This window comes from Lissotriton vulgaris, chromosome 8, assembly GCF_964263255.1.
Source record: "Lissotriton vulgaris chromosome 8, aLisVul1.2, whole genome shotgun sequence".
Lineage (NCBI taxonomy): Eukaryota > Metazoa > Chordata > Amphibia > Caudata > Salamandridae > Lissotriton > Lissotriton vulgaris.
The window spans coordinates 745,195,324-745,221,147 of record NC_141696.1 but is presented as its reverse complement, the minus strand read 5'-3'; the positions used below and the strand labels follow the sequence as shown (position 1 = coordinate 745,221,147).

Sequence of the window (25,824 nt, the reverse complement as noted above, 5' to 3'; positions counted from 1 at the left end):
AGTCACTTGAGTCAAGCTATCCTGGCTGAAGACGTCTGATAGCCAGAAACCGGTCCTAGGATGCTTGATTCCGGCTCAGGGAAGACATGGCTTGGCAGTTCGGGCTGGACTGTTCCCTTGAGGCACGGAGTCAAGACTGATTTGCATATGGCCATGTCAGAACTAGGGTGGCTTGGTGAGCAAAATAGCGATGGATTAAACCCAGATCCGTGACTGGGGGTGAATGTTTTGCCATTGTGCAACATTCTGTCCATCATCTTGTGTGTTTTGCTGTTCACCCTATATGGGAAGGGTATGCCCAGATGTGGGTCCCGTGCTCACTAAGCCACTGGAGTCAAGCTGTCCTGGCTGAAGACGGCATGTAGTCAGAAACCGGTCCTACGATTTTTAATTCCGGTCCAGGAAAGTCATGGCTTGGCAGTTCGGCCATGTCTGAACTGGGGTGGCTTGGTGACCAAAATAACAATGGATTAAACCCAGATCTGTGACTGGGGGTGAATGTTTTGCCATTGTGCAACATTCCGTTCATCATTTTGTGTGTTTTGCTGTTCACTCTATGTGGGAAGGGTATGCCCAGACGTGGGTCCCGTGCTCACTAAGCCACTGGAGTCAAGCTATCCTGGCTGAGGACGGCTGGAAACCAGAAACTGGTCCTAGGATGCTTGATCCGGTCCAGGGAAGACATGGCTTGGCAGTTCGGGCTGGACTGTTCCCATGAGGCACAGGGTCAAGACTGATTTCCATATCCACATGTCTGAACTGTGGTGGCTTGGTGAGCAAAATAACAATGGATTAAACCCAGATATGTGACTGGGGGTGAATATTTTGCCATTGTGCAACATTCAGCCCATCATCTTGTGTGTTTTGCTGTTCACCCTATGTGGGAAGGGTATGCCCAGACGTGGGTCCCGTGCTCACTAAGCCACTGGAGTCAAGCTATCCTGGCTGAAGACGGCTGATAGCCAGAAACCCATCCTAGGATGCTTTATTCTGGTCCAGGGAAGACATGGCTTCGCAGTTCGGGCTGGACTGTTCCCATGAGGCACAGGGTCCAGACTGATTTGCATATGGCCATGTCTGAACTGGGGTGGCTTGGTGAGCAAAATAACGATGGATTAAACCCAGATCTGTGACTGGGGGTGAATGTTTTGCCATTGTGCAACATTCCGTCCATCATCTTGTGTGTTTTGCTGTTTACCCTTTGTGAGAAGGGTATGCCCAGACGTGGGTCCCATGCTCACTAAGCCACTAGAGTCAGGCTATCCTGGCTGAAGACGGCTGATAGCCAGAAACCGGTCCTCGGATGCTTGGTTCCGGTACAGGGAAGACATGGTTTGGCAGTTCGGGCTGGACTGTTCCCATGAGGAACAGGGTCAAGACTGATTTGCATATTTCCATGTCTGAACTGGGGTGGCTTGGTAACCAAAATAACGATGGATTAAACCCAGATCTGTGACTGGGGTGAATGTTTTGCCATTGTGCAACATTCCGTCCATCATCTTGTGTGTTTTGCTGTTCACCCTATGTGGGAAGGGTATGCCCAGATGTGGGTCCCGTGCTCACTAATCCACTGGAGTCAAGCTATCCTGGCTGAAGACTGCTGATAGCCAGAAACCGGTCCTGGGATGCTTGATTCCGGTCCAGGGAAGACATGGCTTGGCAGTTCGAGCTGGACTGTTCCCATGAGGCACAGGGTCAAGACTGATTTGCATATGGCCATGTCTGAACTGGGGTGGCTTGGTGAGCAAAATAACAATGGATGAAACCCAGATCTGTGACTGGGGGTGAATATTTTGCCATTGTGCAACATTCCGTTCATCATCTTGTGTGTTTTGCTATCATGTACTAGGGCCTTACAGGGGAGGTCATGCCAATCACAGCGGTGCCCAACCCATAGTGTACCCTAGTGTATGTAGATGTTTTTACTGTATTCTAAGTGTCTTTCAGCATAGCACTGGCTCTGGGCCTGGTTAGCCAGAGTCAGTTACCACCAGTACCCGTCAGTAAAACGTTGGGGGGCACAGGATGACTTTGCAAGAAGGCCTTTTTCTGCACCTCTGTTGGTTCTTTCTTCATATCTCTTGTTTCTTTCTGCACTTTTCTTCGTCTTTCTGGACTTTTGTTGCCTTTTTCTGCATTTCTCTTGCTTCTTTCTGGGCCTTCCTTCTTCTTTCTTCAATGTCCTACCTCTGTAGGCATAGTTAGAAAGTAGCATTTAAAAAAACCATAGAAAGTCACTTAAAAAAACATAGGTTTCATGGATGTTATAGTTAGAAATTATCATTTAAAAAACCTTTGAAATTCACTGAAAAAAACATAGGTTTCAGGGACGATATAGTTAGAAATTATCATTTAAAAAGCCTTTGAAATTCACTGAAAAAAACATAGGTTTTAGAGTTGTTATAGTTAGAAATTAGCATTTAAAAAAACATAAAAATTCACTGAAAAAAACATTGATTTCAGAGATGTTATAGTTAGTTGGGCATTTCACTTGTACACAACCACAGAAATTCGTCCTTTATAGTTAATTGAGCCTTCTATAATTCTCGCCCCACAATGCACTGCTGATTATGTCACGTATTACTTTATTCTTGACAATGGTCAGTGACATCACTGATGACATCTCAAATGATATCACTGATGACATCATCCAGTGACTTTGTGTCTCTGTAAAGTCACTTTTGCGCTTACAGATACGTCAGAAATACTGACGTATCTGTAACTCATTGCGACATGATTCGTCATACATTAAATATGACGCATCAGGATTGTCGTAAGGAGTGCGCACTGAAAAGTGACGCATGTCACTGACCATGTCATGAGTGATGTAATATGTGATGTCATCAGTAGTGCATTGCAGGCGCGCAAGTTATAGTGAGTACAACTAACTATAACGTGGGAATTTCAATGGTTTTATGTAAGTAAAATTTCCAGCGAAATATAACTGGTGTGAAACCTACGGTTTTTTCAGTGAATTTAATAGGTTTTTTAAATGCTAATTCCTAACTATAACTGGTGTGAAACCTATGTTTTTTTCAGTTAATATATATATATATATACACACCAAGGTGTATTGAAGAATGTGTGGGTTTATAAGTGTCTGAATGGATCATTTAGTAGGTGCGTGACTGACTGTATAAGTGAGTGATTAACTGTGTCTTACTGAATGCATGGGTTAGTGACTAAACTGGGTGAATGTCTGTATCAGTCTGTCAGGTCATTAATCAACAGTGGCACAGAGGCGGAGGGGACTGGAACAGAGACTTCCAGCTCGTCAACATCTTCGGAGTTCTCCACAAGCGACCAATCCCTACCAACTACAACCTTGTCCGCCACCCAGAGACCCATCTCCACCCCTCCTCTCGCCCCGTGCTCACTAAGCCACTGGAGTCAAGCTATCCTCTCTGAAGGCGGCTGATAGCCAGAAACCCGTCCTAGGATGCTTTATTCCGGTCCAGGGAAGACATGGCTTCGCAGTTCGGGCTGGACTGTTCCCATGAGGCACAGGGTCCAGACTGATTTGCATATGGCCATGTCTGAACTGGGGTGGCTTGGTGAGCAAAATAACGATGGATTAAACCCAGATCTGTGACTGGGGGTGAATGTTTTGCCATTGTGCAACATTCCGTCCATCATCTTGTGTGTTTTGCTGTTTACCCTATGTGAGAAGGGTATGCCCAGACGTGGGTCCCATGCTCACTAAGCCACTAGAGTCAGGCTATCCTGGCTGAAGACTGCTGATAGCCAGAAACCGGTCCTGGGATGCTTGATTCCGGTCCAGGGAAGACATGGCTTGGCAGTTCGAGCTGGACTGTTCCCATGAGGCACAGGGTCAAGACTGATTTGCATATGGCCATGTCTGAACTGGGGTGGCTTGGTGAGCAAAATAACAATGGATTAAACCCAGATCTGTGACTGGGGGTGAATGTTTTTCCATTGTGCAACATTCCGTCCATCATCTTGTGTGTTTTGCTGGTCACCCTATGTGGGAAGGGTATGCCAAGACGTGGGTCCTGTACTCACTAAGTCACTTGAGTCAAGCTATCCTGGCTGAAGACGTCTGATAGCCAGAAACCGGTCCTAGGATGCTTGATTCCGGCTCAGGGAAGACATGGCTTGGCAGTTCGGGCTGGACTGTTCCCTTGAGGCACGGAGTCAAGACTGATTTGCATATGGCCATGTCAGAACTAGGGTGGCTTGGTGAGCAAAATAGCGATGGATTAAACCCAGATCCGTGACTGGGGGTGAATGTTTTGCCATTGTGCAACATTCTGTCCATCATCTTGTGTGTTTTGCTGTTCACCCTATATGGGAAGGGTATGCCCAGATGTGGGTCCCGTGCTCACTAAGCCACTGGAGTCAAGCTGTCCTGGCTGAAGACGGCATGTAGTCAGAAACCGGTCCTACGATTTTTAATTCCGGTCCAGGAAAGTCATGGCTTGGCAGTTCGGCCATGTCTGAACTGGGGTGGCTTGGTGACCAAAATAACAATGGATTAAACCCAGATCTGTGACTGGGGGTGAATGTTTTGCCATTGTGCAACATTCCGTTCATCATTTTGTGTGTTTTGCTGTTCACTCTATGTGGGAAGGGTATGCCCAGACGTGGGTCCCGTGCTCACTAAGCCACTGGAGTCAAGCTATCCTGGCTGAGGACGGCTGGAAACCAGAAACTGGTCCTAGGATGCTTGATCCGGTCCAGGGAAGACATGGCTTGGCAGTTCGGGCTGGACTGTTCCCATGAGGCACAGGGTCAAGACTGATTTCCATATCCACATGTCTGAACTGTGGTGGCTTGGTGAGCAAAATAACAATGGATTAAACCCAGATATGTGACTGGGGGTGAATATTTTGCCATTGTGCAACATTCAGCCCATCATCTTGTGTGTTTTGCTGTTCACCCTATGTGGGAAGGGTATGCCCAGACGTGGGTCCCGTGCTCACTAAGCCACTGGAGTCAAGCTATCCTGGCTGAAGACGGCTGATAGCCAGAAACCCATCCTAGGATGCTTTATTCTGGTCCAGGGAAGACATGGCTTCGCAGTTCGGGCTGGACTGTTCCCATGAGGCACAGGGTCCAGACTGATTTGCATATGGCCATGTCTGAACTGGGGTGGCTTGGTGAGCAAAATAACGATGGATTAAACCCAGATCTGTGACTGGGGGTGAATGTTTTGCCATTGTGCAACATTCCGTCCATCATCTTGTGTGTTTTGCTGTTTACCCTTTGTGAGAAGGGTATGCCCAGACGTGGGTCCCATGCTCACTAAGCCACTAGAGTCAGGCTATCCTGGCTGAAGACGGCTGATAGCCAGAAACCGGTCCTCGGATGCTTGGTTCCGGTACAGGGAAGACATGGTTTGGCAGTTCGGGCTGGACTGTTCCCATGAGGAACAGGGTCAAGACTGATTTGCATATTTCCATGTCTGAACTGGGGTGGCTTGGTAACCAAAATAACGATGGATTAAACCCAGATCTGTGACTGGGGTGAATGTTTTGCCATTGTGCAACATTCCGTCCATCATCTTGTGTGTTTTGCTGTTCACCCTATGTGGGAAGGGTATGCCCAGATGTGGGTCCCGTGCTCACTAATCCACTGGAGTCAAGCTATCCTGGCTGAAGACTGCTGATAGCCAGAAACCGGTCCTGGGATGCTTGATTCCGGTCCAGGGAAGACATGGCTTGGCAGTTCGAGCTGGACTGTTCCCATGAGGCACAGGGTCAAGACTGATTTGCATATGGCCATGTCTGAACTGGGGTGGCTTGGTGAGCAAAATAACAATGGATGAAACCCAGATCTGTGACTGGGGGTGAATATTTTGCCATTGTGCAACATTCCGTTCATCATCTTGTGTGTTTTGCTATCATGTACTAGGGCCTTACAGGGGAGGTCATGCCAATCACAGCGGTGCCCAACCCATAGTGTACCCTAGTGTATGTAGATGTTTTTACTGTATTCTAAGTGTCTTTCAGCATAGCACTGGCTCTGGGCCTGGTTAGCCAGAGTCAGTTACCACCAGTACCAGTCAGTAAAACGTTGGGGGGCACAGGATGACTTTGCAAGAAGGCCTTTTTCTGCACCTCTGTTGGTTCTTTCTTCATATCTCTTGTTTCTTTCTGCACTTTTCTTCGTCTTTCTGGACTTTTGTTGCCTTTTTCTGCATTTCTCTTGCTTCTTTCTGGGCCTTCCTTCTTCTTTCTTCAATGTCCTACCTCTGTAGGCATAGTTAGAAAGTAGCATTTAAAAAAACCATAGAAAGTCACTTAAAAAAACATAGGTTTCATGGATGTTATAGTTAGAAATTATCATTTAAAAAACCTTTGAAATTCACTGAAAAAAACATAGGTTTCAGGGACGATATAGTTAGAAATTATCATTTAAAAAGCCTTTGAAATTCACTGAAAAAAACATAGGTTTTAGAGTTGTTATAGTTAGAAATTAGCATTTAAAAAAACATAAAAATTCACTGAAAAAAACATTGATTTCAGAGATGTTATAGTTAGTTGGGCATTTCACTTGTACACAACCACAGAAATTCGTCCTTTATAGTTAATTGAGCCTTCTATAATTCTCGCCCCACAATGCACTGCTGATTATGTCACGTATTACTTTATTCTTGACAATGGTCAGTGACATCACTGATGACATCTCAAATGATATCACTGATGACATCATCCAGTGACTTTGTGTCTCTGTAAAGTCACTTTTGCGCTTACAGATACGTCAGAAATACTGACGTATCTGTAACTCATTGCGACATGATTCGTCATACATTAAATATGACGCATCAGGATTGTCGTAAGGAGTGCGCACTGAAAAGTGACGCATGTCACTGACCATGTCATGAGTGATGTAATATGTGATGTCATCAGTAGTGCATTGCAGGCGCGCAAGTTATAGTGAGTACAACTAACTATAACGTGGGAATTTCAATGGTTTTATGTAAGTAAAATTTCCAGCGAAATATAACTGGTGTGAAACCTACGGTTTTTTCAGTGAATTTAATAGGTTTTTTAAATGCTAATTCCTAACTATAACTGGTGTGAAACCTATGTTTTTTTCAGTTAATATATATATATATATACACACCAAGGTGTATTGAAGAATGTGTGGGTTTATAAGTGTCTGAATGGATCATTTAGTAGGTGCGTGACTGACTGTATAAGTGAGTGATTAACTGTGTCTTACTGAATGCATGGGTTAGTGACTAAACTGGGTGAATGTCTGTATCAGTCTGTCAGGTCATTAATCAACAGTGGCACAGAGGCGGAGGGGACTGGAACAGAGACTTCCAGCTCGTCAACATCTTCGGAGTTCTCCACAAGCGACCAATCCCTACCAACTACAACCTTGTCCGCCACCCAGAGACCCATCTCCACCCCTCCTCTCGCCCCGTGCTCACTAAGCCACTGGAGTCAAGCTATCCTCTCTGAAGGCGGCTGATAGCCAGAAACCCGTCCTAGGATGCTTTATTCCGGTCCAGGGAAGACATGGCTTCGCAGTTCGGGCTGGACTGTTCCCATGAGGCACAGGGTCCAGACTGATTTGCATATGGCCATGTCTGAACTGGGGTGGCTTGGTGAGCAAAATAACGATGGATTAAACCCAGATCTGTGACTGGGGGTGAATGTTTTGCCATTGTGCAACATTCCGTCCATCATCTTGTGTGTTTTGCTGTTTACCCTATGTGAGAAGGGTATGCCCAGACGTGGGTCCCATGCTCACTAAGCCACTAGAGTCAGGCTATCCTGGCTGAAGACTGCTGATAGCCAGAAACCGGTCCTGGGATGCTTGATTCCGGTCCAGGGAAGACATGGCTTGGCAGTTCGAGCTGGACTGTTCCCATGAGGCACAGGGTCAAGACTGATTTGCATATGGCCATGTCTGAACTGGGGTGGCTTGGTGAGCAAAATAACAATGGATGAAACCCAGATCTGTGACTGGGGGTGAATATTTTGCCATTGTGCAACATTCCGTTCATCATCTTGTGTGTTTTGCTATCATGTACTAGGGCCTTACAGGGGAGGTCATGCCAATCACAGCGGTGCCCAACCCATAGTGTACCCTAGTGTATGTAGATGTTTTTACTGTATTCTAAGTGTCTTTCAGCATAGCACTGGCTCTGGGCCTGGTTAGCCAGAGTCAGTTACCACCAGTACCAGTCAGTAAAACGTTGGGGGGCACAGGATGACTTTGCAAGAAGGCCTTTTTCTGCACCTCTGTTGGTTCTTTCTTCATATCTCTTGTTTCTTTCTGCACTTTTCTTCGTCTTTCTGGACTTTTGTTGCCTTTTTCTGCATTTCTCTTGCTTCTTTCTGGGCCTTCCTTCTTCTTTCTTCAATGTCCTACCTCTGTAGGCATAGTTAGAAAGTAGCATTTAAAAAACCATAGAAAGTCACTTAAAAAAACATAGGTTTCATGGATGTTATAGTTAGAAATTATCATTTAAAAAACCTTTGAAATTCACTGAAAAAAACATAGGTTTCAGGGACGATATAGTTAGAAATTATCATTTAAAAAGCCTTTGAAATTCACTGAAAAAAACATAGGTTTTAGAGTTGTTATAGTTAGAAATTAGCATTTAAAAAAACATAAAAATTCACTGAAAAAAACATTGATTTCAGAGATGTTATAGTTAGTTGGGCATTTCACTTGTACACAACCACAGAAATTCGTCCTTTATAGTTAATTGAGCCTTCTATAATTCTCGCCCCACAATGCACTGCTGATTATGTCACGTATTACTTTATTCTTGACAATGGTCAGTGACATCACTGATGACATCTCAAATGATATCACTGATGACATCATCCAGTGACTTTGTGTCTCTGTAAAGTCACTTTTGCGCTTACAGATACGTCAGAAATACTGACGTATCTGTAACTCATTGCGACATGATTCGTCATACATTAAATATGACGCATCAGGATTGTCGTAAGGAGTGCGCACTGAAAAGTGACGCATGTCACTGACCATGTCATGAGTGATGTAATATGTGATGTCATCAGTAGTGCATTGCAGGCGCGCAAGTTATAGTGAGTACAACTAACTATAACGTGGGAATTTCAATGGTTTTATGTAAGTAAAATTTCCAGCGAAATATAACTGGTGTGAAACCTACGGTTTTTTCAGTGAATTTAATAGGTTTTTTAAATGCTAATTCCTAACTATAACTGGTGTGAAACCTATGTTTTTTTCAGTTAATATATATATATATATACACACCAAGGTGTATTGAAGAATGTGTGGGTTTATAAGTGTCTGAATGGATCATTTAGTAGGTGCGTGACTGACTGTATAAGTGAGTGATTAACTGTGTCTTACTGAATGCATGGGTTAGTGACTAAACTGGGTGAATGTCTGTATCAGTCTGTCAGGTCATTAATCAACAGTGGCACAGAGGCGGAGGGGACTGGAACAGAGACTTCCAGCTCGTCAACATCTTCGGAGTTCTCCACAAGCGACCAATCCCTACCAACTACAACCTTGTCCGCCACCCAGAGACCTATCTCCACCCCTCCTCTCGCCCCGTGCTCACTAAGCCACTGGAGTCAAGCTATCCTCTCTGAAGGCGGCTGATAGCCAGAAACCCGTCCTAGGATGCTTTATTCCGGTCCAGGGAAGACATGGCTTCGCAGTTCGGGCTGGACTGTTCCCATGAGGCACAGGGTCCAGACTGATTTGCATATGGCCATGTCTGAACTGGGGTGGCTTGGTGAGCAAAATAACGATGGATTAAACCCAGATCTGTGACTGGGGGTGAATGTTTTGCCATTGTGCAACATTCCGTCCATCATCTTGTGTGTTTTGCTGTTTACCCTATGTGAGAAGGGTATGCCCAGACGTGGGTCCCATGCTCACTAAGCCACTAGAGTCAGGCTATCCTGGCTGAAGACTGCTGATAGCCAGAAACCGGTCCTGGGATGCTTGATTCCGGTCCAGGGAAGACATGGCTTGGCAGTTCGAGCTGGACTGTTCCCATGAGGCACAGGGTCAAGACTGATTTGCATATGGCCATGTCTGAACTGGGGTGGCTTGGTGAGCAAAATAACAATGGATGAAACCCAGATCTGTGACTGGGGGTGAATATTTTGCCATTGTGCAACATTCCGTCCATCATCTTGTGTGTTTTGCTATCATGTACTAGGGCCTTCGGGGGGGGGTCATGCCAATCACAGCGGTGCCCAACCCATAGTGTACCCTAGTGTATGTAGATGTTTTTACTGTATTCTAAGTGTCTTTCAGCATAGCACTGGCTCTGGGCCTGGTTAGCCAGAGTCAGTTACCACCAGTACCAGTCAGTAAAACGTTGGGGGGCACAGGATGACTTTGCAAGAAGGCCTTTTTCTGCACCTCTGTTGTTTCTTTCTTCATATCTCTTGTTTCTTTCTGCACTTTTCTTCGTCTTTCTGGACTTTTGTTGCCTTTTTCTGCATTTCTCTTGCTTCTTTCTGGGCCTTCCTTCTTCTTTCTTCAATGTCCTACCTCTGTAGGCATAGTTAGAAAGTAGCATTTAAAAAACCATAGAAAGTCACTTAAAAAAACATAGGTTTCATGGATGTTATAGTTAGAAATTATCATTTAAAAAACCTTTGAAATTCACTGAAAAAAACAGGTTTCAGGGACGATATAGTTAGACATTATCATTTAAAAAGCCTTTGAAATTCACTGAAAAAAACATAGGTTTTAGAGATGTTATAGTTAGAAATTAGCATTTAAAAAAACATAGAAATTCACTGAAAAGAACATTGGTTTCAGAGATGTTATAGTTAGTTGGGCATTTCACTTGTACACAACCACAGAAATTCTTCCTTTATAGTTAATTGAGCCTTCTATAATTCTCGCCCCACAATGCACTGCTGATTATGTCACATATTACTTTATTCATGACAATGGTCAGTGACATCACTGATGACATCTCAAATGATATCACTGATGACATCATCCAGTGACTTTGTGTCTCTGTAAAGTCACTTTTGCGCTTACAGATACGTCAGAAATACTGACGTATCTGTAACTCATTGCGACATGATTCGTCATACATTAAATATGACACATCAGGATTGTCGTAAGGAGTGCGCACTGAAAAGTGACGCATGTCACTGACCATGTCATGAGTGATGTAATATGTGACGTCATCAGTAGTGCATTGCAGGCGCGCAAGTTATAGTGAGTCCAACTAACTATAACGTGGGAATTTCAATGGTTTTATGTAAGTAAAATTTCCAGCGAAATATCACTGGTGTGAAACCTATGGTTTTTTCAGTGAATTTAAAAGGTTTTTTAAATGCTAATTCCTAACTATAACTGGTGTGAAACCTATGTTTTTTTTCAGTTATATATATATATATATATATACACACCAAGGTGTATTGAAGAATGTGTGGGTTTATAAGTGTCTGAATGGATCATTTAGTAGGTGCGTGACTGACTGTATAAGTGAGTGATTAACTGTGTCTTACTGAATGCATGGGTTAGTGACTAAACTGGGTGAATGTCTGTATCAGTCTGTCAGGTCATTAATCAACAGTGGCACAGAGGCGGAGGGGACTGGAACAGAGACTTCCAGCTCGTCAACATCTTCGGAGTTCTCCACAAGCGACCAATCCCTACCAACTACAACCTTGTCCCCCACCCAGAGACCCATCTCCACCCCTCCTCTCGCCCCACCCCAAGTTAGCCAAACCTGACCCCCTCTAAGGGCGCAGTCTCCTTTTCCACAGGCACCTCACCCCATATACCCACAACCACCAGTACACCACCACACCCACAAGTAACTTCACCACAACCAAAAGCACTACAACCACACCAACCCACCTCAATAGCACAGTCATCCAAAGACACTCATAGAAAAACACACCTACACGCAAAATAACTCCCACCAAACACACTCACCTGAATCCGAAATGCCTGACAAATCACACACATCAGACCCACATGCAACTACAAAACTTACACCCACACCAATCTTCTCAACAGCACACTCAGCCAAAATAACACACTCACACACAAGCACACCTACACACAAAACAACAATCTCGCAAACACCTGCCAAACCCCCCCCCCCAACATACACAATATACACCAGAGCCACATGCAACTGCACAACATACAGGTACACACACATCACCCACTTCAGCTCCGTTTACCTCCCAATCCTCTCCTACCTCTTCTACCCATACTTCTCCTCAATTTGTAATACCTGCCCCTAAACTCTGTCAAACTGAAACCCACCCCTCCCAAGAAAGATTCTTAAAGGTGCCTGCACTTTGGCCACTAGATGCCCCTTTCTGAGGTGGTTCCTCTTTGGCAGTCTGTTTAAGAGGCAATTTTTGGACAACAGTCCAAAAACCTGTAGTCCTGAACAAGACTTTTTTCTCTTGTTTTATGTTTCAAAAATAAAGATATATTTATATGAGAGAAGTATCTCATGTGTGAATAAAAAATCGATTTTCTTTTCACCAAGTTTGTCCTGCAATTTTTTTGTTTACAATACTTTGATTCCTAGAACTGTTAATGATGAATATGTGTATTATATGTTTTTACTTTCAGTAATGACTGGAAATGCAACAGTTTTTATGAAATGTCTAGATTGTAAAGTGCACACACTAGTAATAAAGAATGTGATTGGGCATTTAAATTTATGTGCAAGCATTCATCACGATAGTGGACACTTACACCAACATTTTTTTTTAAATGTTAATATAGGTGTGTTTATTGGAACTTGATAAGTTATAAATATAAACACATATGCATTACGTCATAAAAAAGAGATGCAAATAACATTTAATACAATACAGAAAATGCACTAGACAAGGGGAAATTTTACATTAATAAATATATTAAAGACTTTAGTTTGGAACTAACATTAATTTTACAGTTATTTTAAAAAAACACGTTTCACATTGTCTAGTGCAATTTCCTCTTCATATAGAATAGAAATTATCTCAATAATGTAAAATGCATAAATTTATAATTTAGGAAAACTAAACACACCTGTGCAGTCGCTTTTAATTTTTTTTTATAGAAGTCCATTTTTGTGTAAGTGTTTATTATCATGAAGGCAGCTTATTCCAAATTTAAAAATACGATAAAATGTTACATGTATGTCTCTTTAAATTTCTTAAACTACAACATTACACACATATGCATTACACATTAGTATGTTCTTGCTAGTAAGAGAGATCAAAAATGCACGAGTCCCGAACAAATGTAAACAGACCAGGGTTGGATTGGGATCAAAAATAGGCAAAGGCATCCTAAAGGAAAAGGCTCACATTTGCGGATTGCGCCTTTTCGCAAAACACTGCTACAATGTTTTAAGTATTATGAAAAGGAGGGGGGCACGAGATCGAACACCATCTTAAGACACCATCTTAAGGTCTATAAATGCAACAAAGAGGCTACATTTCCCATTTAGCACTGATTTCCATCAGAGAAGGAGGAAACTGAACACTTGGTCAGTAGTCCCGGTTTTCTCTGAATCCTGCTTGTTATGCTTATAAGATTTTTTTATCAGTAACCCATAACTGGATTTTGTTCAGGGGCACCCTACTAAAGACATTCTGCATCACATTAATAAGGCTCATTGGCCTGTAATTACTGGGAGATGATCTGGCACCTTTTAAAAATATTGGTACAACTTCTGCAACTTTCCAAGAATCTGGAATGGGGGCACCTTCAGCAATTGTGTTAAATAGTGTGTACATATATTGTGACTAGTCGAGTATATCCCAAAGGAAATCACCCGTTATCCCTTCAGGACCTGGTGCCTTAGATGGAACTATAGTACGGATTGCAGACAATATATCTTTCAGAGAAAAAAGGGCCCCATTGATTGTTAGGTACCCTCTTGGTTGCACAGTCAATTATTTGGCTGCTTCTTGTTCGTCCATATATAGAATAGGAAAATGAGTGTACCAGATATAAGGTGGAATATGGATTTCTAAATCAGTATGCCCCAAAATGGTACCCCGAGCCAACATTGACCAAAAGTTTTTGCTGTGCCTAGCATGACATGCCACCTTAAAGGACTGTCATCTAGCTTCATCCCAGTACCACTTTGCTTTCCACAGTTTCAGCTTATAGGCCGTCCTCGCACTTCTTACCCGCCTCTAAGTCCATGGTTTTAACTGCTTGCACTAGCAATGTTCGGGTGTGCCTACAAGCCTCATTGTACCAGGACTTCATCCTGTTCTTGTTAGATCGCATATGCTTAGGATGTCTATCTGCTAAAAAGTGGTTGCTATTAGGAGGAGCCTCGCGCCGGTCCAAGATAGACGCGTGAGAGCTCGGCTCCGTCGACCCCTTCCTCCAGCTCCAATATCCTGGCTTTAATTCTGGCATATCACCCTACTGCCTGATAGCGGGTTAAAAGCGATGCTCTTTGCTATGCTTCTGGGCCCTCTGCGGCGTCGGGGGCCAAGGATACGCCGTCCGGCGGCTGACGGCCTGCTAGCTGCCCGAGCCAGCGGCTAAAGTGTGTGGTGTGCCCGGCGCAGAAGCTGTCAACACTGGGTCCGAAAACCAGAAGTCGCCGGTCTGGCCCGGAACTGGTTTGCAGGCAGCCGGCGGCTGCAAGAAGAGACACAGACGACTGGAGGGGAACCAGGACTCTCCCGTGGGACCCCCTGCCTTGAATTGGAGGCCTGTCCCGCTCTGGCCTTGCGGGACACCGGTGGAGGAGGCGCAACTTTGGCTTGTATGCGAATTAGGAGGGCTGCATCGAGGGTGACCTGGACCGGGCGCCAGAGGCGGAGTGGGATCTTGCACAGTGGTGAAGGCGGAATTCCCGCTGCGGCCTCGGCACGCCGCGGACCTGCTGGGGCGGCCCCCTGGGGTCGGAGGAGTCGGACTGTGCTCTCCCATCAATGAGGGGAGCTCGTACTGTTGTCACATTGGACTGTACAGGCGTGGAGCGTGGGGGGTCCCGAACACGCTGAGGTGGATCCTGAGGAGTGGCTGGCAACAGCTGCTGTGCCTGGACATCGGGCAGAGGCTGTTGGTGAGCTTGAGCGGCGGGACCCGGTGATAGAGCCATCCCGGTGGGGCTGGTCCCTGGAGTGGCAGTGGGGTTCTGGAACCCCTGCTGTGATGAGGCATCCTAGGGGGTGACGATTGCGGAAGAGCAGGCGTCTGCCCACAACACCACCGGGCCCGTGGACATTGCGCATGTGCCCCCTCTTACTGCGCCCCTGGCCTCCTTGGGAAATGGCTGCGTGAACCTTTCAGCATCCAGGCGACCACCGTGAAGCCCCCAGGGGGTGCGGACCTGCGCACTTTGCCAGCCCGGCCCTGCACGTCGTTACCATTGAGAGGGAACCCTGGTGAGTCTGAGGGTTTGGAGTTGCTGGCCGGGTGTTTGGTGGGCTTGCAGCCGCCCTGTGGGGGAATCCTTGTGGGTGCCTGTGATACTGGAGACACTGCTTGCATTCCTATCCGGTGACTGTGGTGTGTAGACGCTCACTGGCTTATACCTGGGCTTTGGCGGGGCTACCCCGGGCGTGGGCCCTGTGACCCCAAGCTTCCAAGTGTATCAGTGGGATCCGTGCGTTGGAGCGGCGAGTGGCTGACGCCCGGATGGCCACCAAACCAGAGACTGAGAAACACCTGGCCAGGTCTTCCAAGGGGTCGAAAAAAATCCAGTCCAACAAGTTAGACCGCTATACGATGCCCCGGGGTTTCCCTATGGATTTGAAATGAGCTCATTTGTTGGGGGGGGGGGGGGAGGAGGGGGGAGACTCTTTGGGATCTTCTGTGGAATCGACGCTTACCGACGTTATGGCGGCCATCAATGGGGTCCAGTCATCCCTGGGATAGAAGATGGAGGCATTGGACAATAAATTAGACACTGTCACTATAGAGGTTAATTTGATAAGGGCAGACCTCACGAAGGCGAGTAAAAAAGTTAAATCGCTCGATATTAAGACTGCTAGCTTAATCGACGATATGGCCTTGCTGCAGCGGGAGGTGCGTGATCTCAAGACCTCTCGGGATCTAGACGAATCGGAAGCTCGACGAATACAAGGGGAAGGCCAGCCAGGCGCAATAACATACGCATCCTCGTGGTGCCTGAAAAATCAGAGGGAGCAGCCCCGGACTTGTTAATTGAAGATCTTATCCCTAGCCATCTAAAGCCCAAGGGACTGGGTAACTTTTTTACTATTGATCGCGCCATAGTGTGCCAGGGGGGAAGGCCAGTCTTGGCCCCCCCGCCCGATGATCGCAAGGGTGCTGACTTTCCGAAACAGAGATGCGATCCTGCAGGCAGTTGGCACAGGGGCCCCCCTGCGGTATGAGAATGCCACTCTCCTTTTTCTCCGACTTCACCCATATGGTGCAGAAACAACGGCACAGTTTTCTCCCGGTTAAAAAGAAACTCAGAGACAAGAAACTAAAGTATGCCATGATGTTCCCGGCTCGCCTACGTGTGGAGGTCGAAGGAAGGGCCTGGTTTTTCGACAACCCAGAGGTTGCATCGGATTGGATAGACAGCAGGCATGCGGACGGTCCGGGTGGGCGAGACTGCAGCAGAGGAAGCGGACGGCAGGAGCAGGAATGAGAGAAGCCATCTGAACTTTTACACTGTTTTGATATGTTAGGTAGCGGGGTAGATCTGCAGCTAGTTTCATGCTAGAATTTGTTGACTGTAAGACAGCTGTGGGTGACCCCGGGTTCTGGGGATGTGTTCTTGGGGCTGAGGGGGGGGCACTGGCCTCCTCCTCATTGCTACCTTTAGTTAGTTCGTAGGTGGGATATTGGGCGACAGGCACACTGCTAGTTGGGGATGGGCATCGGCCATGTGCAGGGAGGGGGGAGGGGATTCGGGTCAATGGGGTTTTTGATCTTGAGGTTGTATTGTTTGAAGGATTGTTTGCAATGTGTCTTTCTCTTTTTTTCTTTTTTTGCATCAGGGGCAAATGCTGTGACTGTACCGTTTCCATACCAGTTCAATGTCAAACGTTAGACGGGGATTGGGGATAAATGTGCTTAGTTGGAATGTGAACGGCCTTGGGAACAAAATCAAGAGGGGAATGGTTAGTCAGTTGGTTAGACAGCACGCCCCTGACGTAGTGCTGTTACAGGAGACACATCTCATTGGCAATCGTTGCATGGCCCTGCACAGAGAGGGTTATAAATTGGCATCACAGGCTGGATTTACCGAGGGGTCGGGGTCTTGGTGAAAAAATCCTTTCCCTTAAAGATTCAGGCCACATGGTCTGATCAGCGAGGTCGGTATGTCGGCATATCGGGGCAGTGGGAGGGGAGGACGGTCACCTTCGTTTCCATCTTATGTTCCACCCAGCCTCCAAACCGATACTTTCCGCGACCTGGGTTCTATTTTCCTGACTTTGCCACTGGGCCTCCTTGTGATGGTGGAGCATGGACGGGAAGGTGGACCGGCACCCCGCCGAGGCCCTGAGACCGGTGCAGAGGTGGCTTCCTGATTTCTTTGAAATGACGGGGCTAATGGACGGTTGGAGGGTACGCAATTTGAGGGAGGTGCACTACACGCATATGTCCGCCGCACACCATAGACTCTCTAGGATAGACTACGTGCTGGTGCCAGCTGCTCAGGCGAATGCGGATCGGGAGGCTCGACACTTGGGGAGGGGCATCTCAGACCACTCTCCAGTTTGGCTCCAGTTGGAGTTTGACCAGTTTGATGTAGGAAGGGTTGCCCCTATTGGCGCATGGCACCTGAGGGACTCCACCTCCAAGAAAGAAATCGTTAAGATCTCTGACAGATACATCCATGAGAATATGGGAACGGTGGACTCGGCACAGACTTTGTGGGAGGCGTCTAAGACAGTCGTTCGGGGGGAGGCTTTATCCCCGATTGCGGGGAAAAAAGGAACTGCAGGCGGAAATGGAGAGGGTGGAGGCGGAGGTGACGAGGTTGAAAGCGGAGGTATCTACGGCGGCAACCCCGGAGGGGTTACTCCAGCTTAAATTGCAGCAGGATGAGTATAAGGGCCTCGCTAGGGACAAGGCTAGAGCGCAGAATGAGGATACTCAAAGTCGGGTGTATGAGCACAGAGATAAAGCCGTAAAACTGATAGCATGGCTTGAAAAGGGCGAGTGGGCATCGCGGCTCGTACCAGAAATACAGGGAGAGAATTCCAGTACACTCACGGACCCGCAGGCAGTAGCAGATAGGTTCCCGGAGTACTACAGTAGGGTATATACCTAGGCTGGGATGTATACAGAGGCGGATAACAGCGCAATGATAAAAGACATCCAAATGCCCATTTTGTCGGATGACAGCCGGGAGTATTTGGAATCCCCACTCACGGACGACGAGGTGGCGCAGGCCATTGGAGGAGTACAGTCCGGGAAAGCCACAGGCCCAAACTCCCATAGAACTGTATAAATTGAGCGCCAACAAGCTTGCCCCATTTCTCCGCTCCATGTTGGTAGAATGTAGAGAAGAGGGACAGCTTCCATATAAACAGCGGGTGGCGAACATAGTGGTTATCCATAAGGCAGGTAAGCCCAAGACGCTTTGTTTGTCGTACAGACCTATCTCGTTGTTGAACACTGAGCCTAAAGTTCTGGCGAAGCTGCTGGCGACGAGATTGGCCAAGTCATCAACACCTTGATATTTAGTCATCAATGGAGTGCACACCGCTAGCCCCTCCTCCGGATCGCCCCTCGGGACTTTGGTACTTGCAGTTCTTTAGTGGATCACCCAGGTGGGTGCAAGTCGGTACTTGTAGTACTGATGAATCTCTAGACCCGATACATGTCCCGGGTTTTAGGATATCGACCGAGACATGTCTCGGGTTTCGGGATAACTTCCCTCATCAGTAGAGAAAGATCGTTAGGGGTGGAAGAGAAGGCCGCCACACAACAGTCAATGGCCTTGATGCCAGAACCGGCACGCAGGTGCATCTTCCAAGAGCCCGTCGGCTCAAAGCTCAAGGGAGCCATATTGTGTTTAGTCATCAATGGAGAGCACACCGCTAGCCCCTCCTCCGGATCGCCCCTCGGGACTCTGGTACTTGCAGTTCTTTAGTGGAACCCAGGTGGGTGCAAGTCGGTACTTGTAGGACTGATGAATCTCTAGACCCGATAGATGTCCCGGGTTTTAGGATATCGCCCGAGACATGTCTCGGGTTTCGGGATAACTTCCCTCATCAGTAGAGAAAGATCGTTAAGGGTGGAAGAGAAGGCCGCCACACAACAGTCAAAGGCCTCAATGCCAGAACCAGCACGCAGGTGCATCTTCCAAGAGCCCTTCGTCCCAAAGCTCAAGGGAGCCGTATTGTGTTTAGTCATCAATGGAGAGCACACCGCTAGCCCCTCCTCCGGATCGCCCCTCGGGACTCTGGTACTTGCAGTTCTTTAGTGGATCACCCAGGTGGGTGCAAGTCGGTACTTGTAGGACTGATGAATCTCTAGACCCGATACATGTCCCGGGTTTTAGGATTACGCCTGAGACATGTCTCGGGTTTCGGGATAACTTCCCTCATCAGTAGAGAAAGATCGTTAGGGGTGGAAGAGAAGGCCGCCACACAACAGTCAAAGGCCTCGATGCCAGAACCAGCACGCAGGTGCATCTTCCAAGAGCCCGTCGGCCCAAAGCTCAAGGGAGCCGTATTGTGTTTAGTCATCAATGGAGAGCACACCGCTAGCCCCTCCTCCGGATCGCCCCTCGGGACTCTGGTACTTGCAGTTCTTTAGTGGATCACCCAGGTGGGTGCAAGTCGGTACTTGTAGGACTGATGAATCTCTAGACCCGATACATGTCCCGGGTTTTAGGATTACGCCCAAGACATGTCTCGGGTTTCAGGATAACTTCCCTCATCAGTAGAGAAAGATCGTTAGGGGTGGAAGAGAAGGCCGCCACACAACAGTCAAAGGCCTCGATGCCAGAACCGGCACGCAGGTGCATCTTCCAAGAGCCCGTCGGCCCAAAGCTCAAGGGAGCCGTATTGTGTTTAGTCATCAATGGAGAGCACACCGCTAGCCCCTCCTCCGGATCGCCCCTCGGGACTCTGGTACTTGCAGTTCTTTAGTGGATCACCCAGGTGGGTGCAAGTCGGTACTTGTAGGACTGATGAATCTCTAGACCCGATACATGTCCCGGGTTTTAGGATTACGCCCGAGACATGTCTCGGGTTTCGGGATAACTTCCCTCATCAGTAGCGAAAGATCGTTAGGGGTGGAAGAGAAGGCCGCCACACAACAGTCAAAGGCCTCGATGCCAGAACCAGCACGCAGGTGCATCTTCCAAGAGCCCGTCGGCCCAAAGCTCAAGGGAGCCGTATTGTGTTTAGTCATCAATGGAGAGCACACCGCTAGCCCCTCCTCCGGATCGCCCCTCGGGACTCTGGTACTTGCAGTTCTTTAGTGGATCACCCAGGTGGGTGCAAGTCGGTACTTGTAGGACTGATGAATCTCTAGACCCGATACATGTCCCGGGTTTTAGGATATCGCCCGAGACATCACCTTGATACACCCGGATCAGTCCGGCTTCATGCCGCGCCAAAATAGGGCTCTTAATTTGCATTGGTTGCATGGAGTGCTGGGCAGGACCCTGACGATTCAGGAGCCAGCGGGACTGGTTTCTTTGGATGCCACTATGGCGTTTGATAGGGTTGAGTGGCCATACCTATTCACAATACTGGAGAAGCTGGGTTTTGGTCCAGAGTTTGTGAATTGGGTGTGCCTCCTGTATGCGCAGCCCTTGGCCAGAGTTGTGGTGAATAATCGAAAGTCCACTCACTTTCTCCTTGGCAGGCGCACAAGACAGGGATGTCACCTATCCCCGCTCCTATTTGCCTTGGAGCCCTTGGCGGCGTGGGTCCGGTGAGTTCGTGAGATACGCGGACTATGATGGACGTTGGAATGGGAAGACAAAATCTCACTATACGCTGACGATATTCTGCTTTACCTTACCAACCCGAGGGTATCCCTTCTTTTTTTTCTGGGTGTGCTTGCCATTTTTGGGAGATACTCTGGCTTCGCAATAAACTGGTCAAAGTCAGTGCTTTTCGTTCTTAGGGGCGACCCACCGTTTGTTCCGCAGACCTGCCCGATACAAATTGAGCAGATAGGGTTTAGGTACCTCGGCATTTATGTTACACTTGACCCGAAACTACGATATGCTAATAATCTTGGCTCAATTTAAGGGGGATGTGGCGTGCTGGAAGGCGCTTCCGCTCTGCCTTCTGGGTAGGACAGTGCTTTTTAAGATGATAGCCCTTCCCCGGTTTTTATACGCACTCCAGAACACAATGGACTCAGTGCCTGCATCCTACTTCAAGGAAGTGGAGACCCTCCAGAGGCAGCTTCTTTGGGATGGTAGACCTCGCTTAGCGTTCTCTAAACTCACTCTCCCCTGGTATGACGGGGGATAGGACTGTCAGACTTAAGGAAATACTACTGGGCCTCCCAGCTGGCAGGGGTGAATCATGCTGTATGCGGGCCCCCCGGGGACCCGGGGTATGCTATGGACCGCTGGCAAGTACCGGGCGGCTATTTCACTAGAGCGCTTTATGCTAGACCTCGCCGGTTTCCCCTCGCGGGGCCAACGGCGCACACCGTTCAGGTGTGGCACGCTGCGAATAGACACCACAAGTGGGATGGAAGGCTCACGCTTGCCACCCCGTTATGGAGCTCGGAGAAGTTGGGGAGTCTATGGAAGTCTAAGGGGTTTGACAAGTGGGACCTCATTGGGATTACACAGATCAAAGATGTTTGGGGGAAAGACACGGTCCACACATTCAGTTCACTTAAGCAAAACTACCACCTTCACGACCGTGAACACTACCGTTACCTCCAGATAAGGCATGCCCTACTTGAAAACATCCTCAAGGGCATGTTACTTCCTGATGCCTCCCCTCTTGAAGATTGGGTATTAGACGGCCACCTCCCCGAGAAGACCATTTCCTTAATATACAAAACGCTTACAACCATACGGAGGACCCACTGGTACTTCTAAGAACGCAATGGGTTGAGGATGGGATAGAGTTTGATGATGAGGACTGGCGAGAGGCGGTCTCCACTCCACAGTTGGTAGCATTACAGATGAGGCTTAGGCTAGTACAACTAAAGATTCTCCATAGGTCGTATGTTACGGGGCCCTGTCTGGTCCATATGGGTTGCTCGGAGGGTGGGGAATGTAGGAGGGGTGTGGGGAGCTTGGAACGTTTATGCATATATTGTGGCACTGTACTTGGGTGCAGGCGTATTGGGAGAAGATCCACGATACGCTTCGAGACGTCCTGGGGGTGGAGATGCAGCCGGAGGCATGCAGGTGCATCTTGAACATCTGGGAACCCACAGATCTGAATGTCTATAGAAATCAATGGGTTGCATTAGTGTGTATGTTATCTAAGCGTAATATTGCCCAGTTGTGGGGAGCCAGCCAGCCGCCCGAGTCGAGAAGTGGGAGGAGGACCTGGATTGGTGCATGTTCAGGGAGAGGTCGGTATACATGGTGTGGGGGTGTCCTGAGAAATGGTGGAAGGTCTTGGAGGCTTGGAATCATTACCGAGGAGATGTGTGTGTGCCCCCGACATGTCCCTTGATCCAGTACCCACATTTTGAATCTAATATTTAGAATGTATGGAGATGAAGTCACGGAACTGTAAGAGATGCTAAAGTCACCTGATATTTTTCTTTGTCTATTTGTTAATAAAAAAGATTTCTAAAAAAAAATAGTTGCTGCTCAGCTGCATGAAAAAACTGCAACAGAGCCTTGTTGCTGCAAACATCCCTTCCTCTGATACCTCCAATGCCGCGACATTGGCTGTGGCAATCACTAGATCACTCCAAATGCCTATTTAATTTACCCTGATCAGTAGCCAAGCTATGCCACATAAGGTGATGCCTATCATTAGTCGGGCAAACTTATTTAGTGACCAGACCCCGGATCTTTGGCAGAGCATCTGAAGCACCCCACAGTGGTAGCATAGTAAAGCAAAGGGGGTTATGGTCACTATCTATTGTATCGCCAACCACAATGTCTTTTACCAAATACCACAAACTTAGGTCCAGCAAGATATAATTGATGCAGCTTTTCTATTACAGGTGTTAGCCCCAGACCTATCTGATTTAGTCCTTCCATTAACTGCCCTAAGGCTGAACTCCAGTGTCATTGCTTTAACCTGCAGCACTATTTGGGTCCACTTTTTATTAGGCTCCAAGTCCTATGATGGCGCCAGCGATTTCTTTTCTTCTTCCAGCACTTCCAGTATCTCATCCCCCGCTAGAGGTTTAAAAGTTGTGTTTAAATCCCCAGCTAATATTAGGGATGGGGAAGGATTTCTCGAGCTAAGATAGTCCTCCAGTGTTGTAATAATCGCCAACGGTTTACACCCTCTGCTCCCTCTCACGTAGATGTTGAAGATGTTAATTTTGGTATTCCTGAGACCCTTAAGGCGAATTCCCATAATATCTGGTTTATTCGCGGATAGCTGTGAGATGTTTCTACAGAGGCCAAGCTTAACCCACATTAAGAGACTCCCCGCACGAGGGCCCATTTTGTTTTTGATTGCAGGTACGAAAAAGCTAGCAAATCCTACCTTGTTTGCAGAAAACAGACGCAGGCCTGTCTACTAATAAAATCAACAAGTCGGCCCCAAGCATACCCAAAGAAGAGAATAAAAATGATTCCTCACTCTTTCACATCCTACTGGCACCAGAATATAAATCAAGGGGTCGACAAGATATCCTCAACAGATCTAACATAATAAAACTCGTGGAAGGCATCCCAGGGTTCGCAGGCCTGGCATCGGAGGACATAGAATCTATCGAATTTCTCCCACCAAGAGGCACCCAACCGTCCGAGGTAACGCTAGTGTCACTCAAGTCGGCCAGCTGGGCAGGAGTCTTTTTGAACCACAAGACCACCCTTCGGGACTGGGGCATCAGAGTGTATCCATATTCCACTCCAGGTTACCCCACCTCCCTACTAATCCAGCCGACACCTACTCGAAATGCTGGTACTACCAGACCAGCGCCCTATCTCAGACCGTATTCGATCTTAAAAAACGCGGCAGGATCCGAGGAACTATATAATATTCCCCCAACGGTGGTCTCCAACGTCGACACAAGTCTAGGCTGGGAATGGCTTCCAGCAATCCTGTCAACCAAAAGCTCAGATTGACCTTCTGAAGTAGAGCTTTCTGCCGATAACTACAAACCCCAAGCAATGCCAATTCCACCAGTAGTTCCATCTACAACCGCTCCAATTCCAGAAGCTGATCCAATTTTTCTTATATGTTCTTGGAACATTAGCGGCCTCCACCAGAAAATTACGCACCCTGACACTTTTTCTTTCCTATGCGAACATGCCGTAATAGCCCTACAGGAAACCTGGGCTACAGAAGGATTTCCTGTCATTGGCTATATTGAATTATGGAAACCCGCACTCAGGGACAGCCGCTATGGCCATGCCAAAGGTGGCCTTTCAATATACATATCAAATAACCTAAAAGGCCCAATCTCACGACTAAGTATCAAGGAAGACTGGCTACTCGGGGTTAAAATTAACTCGTGGCGAAAACAGCGCCCACTTCTTCTTTTTAATGTATATATCAACCCCAATACACGTACAAAAAAAGATCACCTGGCGCGCCTAACGGAAATAATGAGCGACATAGCTGCGGAACACCCCGACTCAGACTGCATTGTCACGGGGGATTTTAACACCAACTTATTCCAGGGGGACTTAGCAGACACCGACGGGCCCTTCTTATTCCCCATTACTGAGGCCTTGACACAAATCAAACCAACCAATCAAGCCTATTGCGGTCTGGGTGAGATCAATGTGATGAAACTCTACAGCGCCGGCTACCTGGTAATGAATGGCAGGTCTTCGGGGGATATCCCCCCGAATTGGTCCTGGTCTAACGGTAGCAAACACTCTTATCTGGATTACACCATCTGTAACGCGGACCTGCTTCATTGTCTGACCAGCTTCTGTATCCTTCCACGTTCTGAAAGTGACCACAGACCCCAGGTCATATCCCTTAACACAAACACAGTGAAGCACAAACCCGCACCCTCAGCGTGTCTGGGAACATATACGGAAAATCTTAAGCGCCTTAAGTGGAGCGATGATATCAGCCCAATTATCCTACAGGTATGCATGGAACGTATAAAAGGTGGAAACGATCAAGATATCTCCCCTATCGTAATATGGACAACGCTGTGCTCCCATCTGACCAACTGTTTTCCAGTAATGCAGCAGGCCCGAAGGACAACTCAGCCTCATAATTTCAAACTTTCATTACAGTCAAAGATACTTAAGAAAGCCAGGAATAAGGCCCTGCGGTCACTTGCAAAAAATCCTGGGAACAGCGAATGTTTAAATCTCTATCAAGCTGCCCAAAAGTCATTTAGGTTGGCGACCTTCAAAGACAAACAGAACCACGAAAATCAATTTTGGTGCAAACTGGTGTGGGAGAGTAAGAGCAAAAACCCAAGAAAGTTCTGGGCCCTAATAAACCACACCAATCCGAGCACCAGCAGCTTCGGATCAGCAAATATCCAAGAGTCTGAATGGGCTCATTCCTCACAGACCATTTCAGTTCCCCAGAACATCTAGGACCCATAGGATGTGGTCCGTTGAGAGAGACCGTGATCGGGGCCAGCACCCAGCGGAACACACCCATTGAGCCATCAAGCTCACTCAATATGGATCTTCAGGTGTCCCAAGACAGAGTAGCGACGGTTGTGACCAAAGCAAGATCAGATGGAGCACCGGGCCCAAATGGCCTGCCACAGAACCTTTTCAAATCTGATGTAGCTTTTTGGTCAGGAACTCTAACAAACCTTTTCAACTACGCCCTGAGAACCGCAACCATCCCA

The 25,824-nt window shown here is 47.3% G+C and overlaps 1 protein-coding gene across 7 annotated transcripts in view; it reads left to right on the top strand.

Annotated features, from left to right (window-relative positions):
• LOC147697946 (betaine-homocysteine S-methyltransferase-like) overlaps positions 1-25,824 on the top strand; it is a 381,692-nt gene that overhangs the window by 305,916 nt on the left and 49,952 nt on the right. The gene's annotated exons all lie outside the window — the stretch shown is intronic.